The sequence below is a fragment of the Typha angustifolia genome, chromosome 9 (assembly GCF_048772165.1).
Source record: "Typha angustifolia cultivar Huaian chromosome 9, ASM4877216v1, whole genome shotgun sequence".
NCBI lineage: Eukaryota > Viridiplantae > Streptophyta > Magnoliopsida > Poales > Typhaceae > Typha > Typha angustifolia.
In genome coordinates, this window is record NC_133247.1 from 10,669,325 (window position 1) to 10,676,974 (window position 7,650).

Below are 7,650 nucleotides of genomic sequence, written 5' to 3' on the forward strand. Positions count from 1 at the left end.
CGTATTATCTTAGCTCTCAAATACTGCAATTTTGGCAAACAATGGACTACATAAAACATTAAAGGGATAATTATTTATCTAAAAAGAATCATTGCAGCCAAATCCCTCAAAATATTTATTCTCACAAATAACCCATCAATTTCTTAAATAAAGATTGATTTGTACCACTTTAACTCTCCTTTAAACTGTGCCTTTTCACAGCCTTTTTCCCAGATATCACACTCCGATAGAGGACGTGTGCGAGATGAGATGGATGTCAATAAGTTCCAAGAGGAATTATGATATAAATCCAAAATTGATGGGTATTTTAATAATAAAATAGTTATTCAGTGTTTGGTGCAATCTATTTAGGGGTGAAAACGAATTGGATACGGATCGGATAGTACTTAACTCATATCCGAATTCATATTTTTAGTCCGGATACGGATTCGAATACAGATATTGGACGGATAACAAAATTTAAAACTATATCCTAACTAAACAGATTTAGATAATTTTCGGATAGAGGATCGGATCTTAAATGAATATTGATTAAATTTAAAATAATTATAATATTTTATTTAGATATAATTAAACAAAAAATTATTAAGAGTTTTACAACAAATAATTTTTTTATATGCCAAGTATATAAAATTACAGAAATTAATCTCTATAAATAATATATAACGTATTATTAGTAATAATATTAATATTTACTATTTAAATAAGCAAACTAAAAATTATAAATCATTTAAAAAAATATGTAAGTAAACGAATATCCGATATCCGTATCCAAATCCGAAAAATATATCCGACCGGTAACTGAATCCGTATCCGAATTTTTTTCAAAAATTCTATCCGTATCCGAATCGAATAGAAATTTTTATCTGAATTCGATCCGAGTCAGGTCAGGTCGGAGTTAATCCGACCCGTTTTCACCCCTAAATCCATTCCAAGAATTTATATACATTTTTTTTCCTTCTTTCCGGATGACACGACACGTCGGATCCCAGGAGAGAAACCTTACACTCTTTTGCCGAAGAATTTCTTGACTTGGCATTCCTTACCTTCAGAAAATGGAACTAGCGGAAGGAGTAAGTTTTTAGATCACCATCAAGGGATGAGGAAAACGGGGTTTATTTTTAGCGAATGAAATGCTCTATTGATAACCAATAATAATAAAAGTAGTTTATTTTATTGGTAAAATATATAGGGTACCAATTGTAATTTCACTATTAATATGTAAGACATACTATCTATCACTAAATCCAAAACCCCAATGCCACAAACCGTTGAGATCCGCAATTTAGTTTTGTAACTTTGCTGATGAAATAAACCCATGGGTACTTTAAGGTTAATGATGGCCTGATATATTGGATCCTTTGTTGGAAGAAGCAGTGGAAGATATTTAATTTAGCGTTCCATTGGTTGACAGAGCTTGCATGGGAGCACTTGCACCAACATTGGTTGACAGAGTTTGATTCCTCATAGGACACTCAAGGTTGTCCTTGAAATGCAAGATGTATACTGAATCCTGCCAGAGGAATGTTGCACAATCTATTATAGTTTATTACACCCAGTTTCCTAGAATCGATGCATCTACTTCTCACAGTACTTAACAGAACAAACTCAACAACTTCTTGAGACGGTATGTTTTTATTTTCGGCCCATACATGAGAAAAGTTTGATGCAGACTGTTTTTCAGCTTTTCAGTACATCCTGATACAGCCTCCAACATTTAGAAGCTTTTCAATTCAATACATCCTGATACAGCCCCCAAACATTTATAATCTTTCAGAATGTGGCAACAAAGATATCGCAGTTCTGGGAATGATGATGCTTTTTCAGTCTCCTTCGACGAGCATTGCTTGCCCTGTCAGCGTGGCAAATCATTTTGATCAGTTGACAAGAGTAAAAATATTTTGAGAAAGATAAATAGACATTGCATGATTTCTTTTTCCCAATGCCAGAATCTCAGTAAATTTGATATCAATTTTGTGATGGAGGGTTATTTACTTATTCTGTTATTATGCGAGAGATATAATGTTAGTACTAATCAGACAGAAGATTAAGAGAAAGCAACTTGTTTTCAGTAAATTTCAGGTTTCAGTGAAACTTTATTTTCATAAACCCGGCAACCAAAAAGTTAAAATATTTTTCTACCGGAGTCCGTTAAACTCACCAGTATTGGTTGTGAAATACAACAAGATCAGTTGGCACAGGCTTCCCATTACCAAAACAGATAATAAATACATTTAAGCATAACCAAGTAAGACATTGTTAGCAACTACATTATATAAATGCTGAATAGAAAAATATTAGAATAATAAGGTGAACATTACCAAAAGGAGAAGATAACTTGAGAGCACAATGATATCACGGCATTAGGCGTTGTGTATCTACAAATATGGTTTGAAAGTAGAAATTTCTCCCTAACTTCACACTTGTTTTATTTGCCAACAGGATAAAATAGGCCACGCTTCCATGTGGAATATCGTAGTTGCTCCTCGTTCTTGATGACCATGGGAAAATGTCTTTTTAAATTTCATCGTGATCTTACTAAAAGCCTAGGACATTGCCTCAAATTAGTTGTGATGGATCGATTTTAAATTATGTGACCTTTACACTAGATATGCTATACTACATCACTAAGGAAGTAGCTAGTTTGTTTCTAAGTCATGTGGCCAACTATTGGGGAGTTCTATAAAACATCGTGAGCAATAGGGATCCCCAATTCTTAGGTCAATTTAGGATAGAGTTGTTCAAGCTCTTATGGTCAAAACTTTACTTTTCCACAAATTGCCATCCCCAAACTTATGGCCAAACTGAAAGAATGGATACTCTTCTTGAGCAATATTTGTGGCATTTTATAAGTGCTAATTAGGGAGATTTGGTCAAATTACTTGACATTGTCCAATTCTCATACAACATGTTGTAAAGCTCTGCATAAAAGAAAAAAAAACTTTTTCAAAATTATCACGAGACAATAATCTTCCATACCGCATACTTTGGTGGTTGACCACAAATGCAGTAGTACTTCGACATATAATCTTGCCAAGGAGTGGCATCAAAATGTAAATATTATAAAAATCTATCTTGAGAAGGCATCACAAAAGATAAAAAAGTGAGCAGACAAGAATCAAAAGCCTCGAGACTTCAAAGAAAGGCGACTTAGTGATAGTGAAACTCCAACATTTCAGTGATGCTATTGCTCAAATTTTTTTTGCAAGGTGCATTAAGGATGTAACACCCAATAGGAAAAACTAATGCACCTATGCTAGCCACAATCATTATCAAATTATCCTTCATTTTCTTGTTTTTCTTCTCTTCGCTCCACTTGTAATCACCCACATTTTCCCCTTTCTTCTTGTTGTGCCAAACCCATCGCTAGAGCATTGTAGGTGTGAGTAGACCCATTTTCTTGAACCATCAATGAGTCCTCTTTCTCCTCCTCGAGATAATTTCACTTGGTTGCATGTAGTCTTCCAGCTTTTTTTTTTGTTGTTGTAGTGTTTTGGCTTTTTAGATAGATTGTCTTATGACCTCGTGTTCACCCCACACTTGCTCGAAAAACTTTCCCTCAATGTCCTTTGTGTCATAAGTGCCCTATCGCTGGTTTCTTAGGGTATTTGCATTAGTTTTTGTGTTATTTTCCTCTAGATGAAGCTATAGGTGCCTTTTCTTTAGAGCCCTCATTGCTTGCTTGGTTATAATATAAATCTCCATGGTTGTTGACCATGGAGTGGATGTTCCCTTGCCGTCAACTACACCAATCGACCCTCTCGGCCTTGTGCATCCTTCGTTGACTAGTTGGCAGCATAGCTAGCCTCGTATGTTGTTGTTGGTGATTGTGAGTAACCACCTCCTTATCTTCTCTTGGTTTGCCTATCGCTAAGAGAGAGGAAGGGGTAAGTTAAGCTTGGGTTTTAGTCTTAACCTAACCTAGTTGCCTATGAGTGGGTTGCGGGCAGCACAACCTGTGTTATGCCTAGGTTGGGCCTTGGGCCCTTGGTTGCAATTAACTTCAATATATTTGGCCTAAAATGAGACTCTTGCATGAGAGACCAGATTTGACACAAGATGAAGGGCACGAAAAAAAATTCAGGTCTTCAAATTCAACGTGTGATCATCAAGTCACCAATGGAGCCAACATATTATTTTGGGCCTAAGGCAAGACCAAGTGGATTTATTTGTTATCTTTCATCCTAAGTCTCTATGTATAGTTGTGACCATATTAGATCAATGCATTAAATATTAATTATCAAGAATTATAGTCTACTCACAATAATTGTTATAAGTCAACTTTATTTTTGCGTAGTAGTGAATTGGGGGTACCTATAATTGGTCCTAATGGCACCTAAGACCGGCAATACTAATATCATTGTTATTTGGATTATAAATAGAAGAGTTTATGGTGTATCCACCTAATCTCATAAGACATTGGCGCTTAGTTATGTTTTAGTTCTATATAGAAGAGTTTATGGTGTAAGGAGGTTACTTTTATAACTTTAGTAGATTCACCACTGTACGAGAAAGATCTTAGAGCTTGAGGTTTAGATAATTGAGGAGTGCATGCAACTGACAAGTCAGGCAAATAAATCCTCCGTAGTCTAGGAGTAGTATGGACACTATAGTTATAATATATTTTATGGGTTTATGGTACTCAAGTCATGCATATACATATGCTTATTTAATATTCAAGGTAACTACATTTTATTGTTTCATTTTGCATGATAACATTTTGTTATTTCATTTATGATAGCTACAATGATCATTTACTCGCTCAGTCTAGAGACTGACTCGGGGTAGAGCACGGCCAAAAGTCGCTAGGTCCATGTGGCTAACATCGTGTATGCTAGTTTGAGCTGATGTGAATACTATTAAATATTGAGATTAGACACTTATTCATCTTAAATTATAACTAAGAAATAGATTTCTTTTCCTTTTTCTATTTTTCCCCCTGAAAAAAGAAAATCTAATTTTCTTTTTATAATGCTTCATATGGGCCCCACTTCAATCTACGAATAGGAAATCTATAACAGGACTTGGCTAAGTCTTAAATGGAACGAGCCAAAACCCAACAGTTTTCTCTATTTGTTACACTTCAAATATCGAGGAAAAACTACAAGTTTTCCTATTGTTGAGTTTTGAGGAAGGAGCAAGGCAATAACACTATCTTCGATGTCGGCTTGTGCGAGTCATTATGAAAGAACATGTTGGGTGTGCATTTCCACAAAGCATACAAACGAAAGACAGCAAGGGGGAGCGAGGCTTCCTGAAGATAGGTAGATGCAGAGCTAGCTATTCTCTTTGTTCTACACTTCCAATTGTAAGGAAGAAGAGGGAACATAGTTTCTAGAATGGCAGTGAGATTGGTAGTTGGTGGATGGTTCGCATCGAGCATCAATAGTAACCTGATGACTTCCCTCATATCCTATGTTAAAGGGACCAATCCAAGAGGCAGCTTGGCCTTCAGGCAGAATTGAAAAGGCTACAACAGGCCCTTCCTAGGATCCCTTGTATTTTTATATCTGATAGATATGATTAAGATCCAGTAACATGGAAAACTTGGGTGGCCAGTTTCCCTCTTTGAGCCTTCTTATGGAAACTTTTATAGAATAGTGTCCCAACCCATGAATACCTCTATGGACTGAGATGTGGGCCTAATGACAACTGTGAGATGTCTGGCTTGTTCCCTGAAACAGGGACGCATCTATTTTACATGTGTCATTTTGCACTAGAGGTTTGGGCTTGTTTGGCTGAGCTGATCAAGACAGAAAGGTAGCAAGGCTTGGTCGTCGAACCGGAATGGATCGCACATAGGTGGAATATGGACTAGAGGACTAATAGTATGATTAAGGCTACTATCGTGGCCACGATTTGGGGAAATTTGAAAGGAACGAAATTTCAGAATTTTCTAAGATAAGAAATCAAGGGCAAAAGTGGTGGCAAGGAGGGCACTCATGCTAGATTAAGAATATATGAAGAAGCCTGACAGTGTGAGAAAAACATTACCATAAAGGTGCGATGGTAACCTCCTCCTTTGGGCTGGGTGAAAATTATTGATGGGTCCTTCAAAGAGGGAGAATATCAGGAAGGTGTTCGGTTCACCATCAGAGATGAAAAAGGTGAACTGCTACAGGCAGCGGTAGTTCTGACGATTAGAGATTCAGCTAACTATTATGAGGTTTAGGCCATGCAGGCGGGCCTGAGAGAAGCCTATGGAAAGTGGGATGAGATAATTGTGGAGTCTAATGCTATTACCTTGATAAGAATATTCAGAGGGGAGGACAGTGGCCTATGGCAGTTAAAAGGGATAATCCAAAATTGTTACTCAGTTTTGTCATCATTTAGAAAGATTAAATTCCTTCATACATATAGAGAATGAAACATGGCAGTAGATTGGTTATCTAAGGGAGGAAATCTGCTACCAAATCTATTTGGGGTAGGACTAATAAGCTGCCCCCAGAGCTAGACTCCATTTTTGTTTCAGATAGGATGGGCATTGAATGGGTCCACAGCCTTGGATGGCCTAGCTGTTGGAAAAATAAGAGCGTGATGTAACCATTAGCTAAGATATCAGCTCATTTTCAATCAAAAAAACATGGAAAACTTGTAAGGACTTATGTTGCATTATTTGTTTGGATTCTTCCTCATCTATTTTTAGATTTAGTTCTTTTACATTCTTTTGCATTATTTGTTTGAAGGTTTTAACCAAGAAATATGATTTCATGACAAAAATCCAAATGACCACCAACTCCTAATGTTGAATATGGGATGTCAGGGAAATCTGGCCCATTGGCCCATCAGACCTTGCGTGGGCCGATAGTTCTTGGCTCCTTGAGCTAGCTTGTTGTCAAGCAATTCTCACGCCTTACTCATGGCTGTCATTGGCATCATGTTTTGGCTTGTATGGATGCACCGTAACAATATTGTATACAACTCGTTCCGTGAACCTCCAATGATAGTGTAGAAAAGAATGCTCGTCCTTGCATAAGAATGTTATGAGATCTTGGCTCCACTGAACACTAGGCCTTCTACCCCTTCTAGGCTCGTCCGCTGGGAACCCCTTCTATTTGGTTTTCTCAAACTAAACATCGATGCCTCTTTTTCGAGTCCCAACAAATCCAATAGGGCAAGCTTCATGCTGCGCACCTCACTTGGTTCCCCAATTAGCGCGACAGTCGGTATTGCGTCTATCATTCCACTTTGGCTATTGAAGCAATTGGCCACTAGGAGGCCCTCCTTTACATCCGTCAATGGGGATCTCCCACCTAATTATTGAAATCAACACCTTACTGTTCATGAATATTTTGAAGGGTCAAATTCGGCTCTGTGGACTGCTACTGCGATCATTGATGACTGTTTATATTTGTTATCTTCTTTTTCTTTTTCATTCATCAACCATATATAGTTAACTAATCAGCTGACTAGCTCACAAATTATGGTAGAAATATAGTTCTTAGTTGCACTTGGGAGGGCTAATTAATCTACTTCTTTTCTCAAGAAAAAAAAGGATATAAAGTGTTAGGTGGAGATTGTGCTGGTCGGCTTGTATCCGGTGCACTTGACTATGTTAGGAGAAGGTGCTAGAAAATTCAAGAGAAGATTGATCTTTTGATACTTAACACAAGATAAAGTGGATAAAAATTTTAAACTTTTCTTACTTCA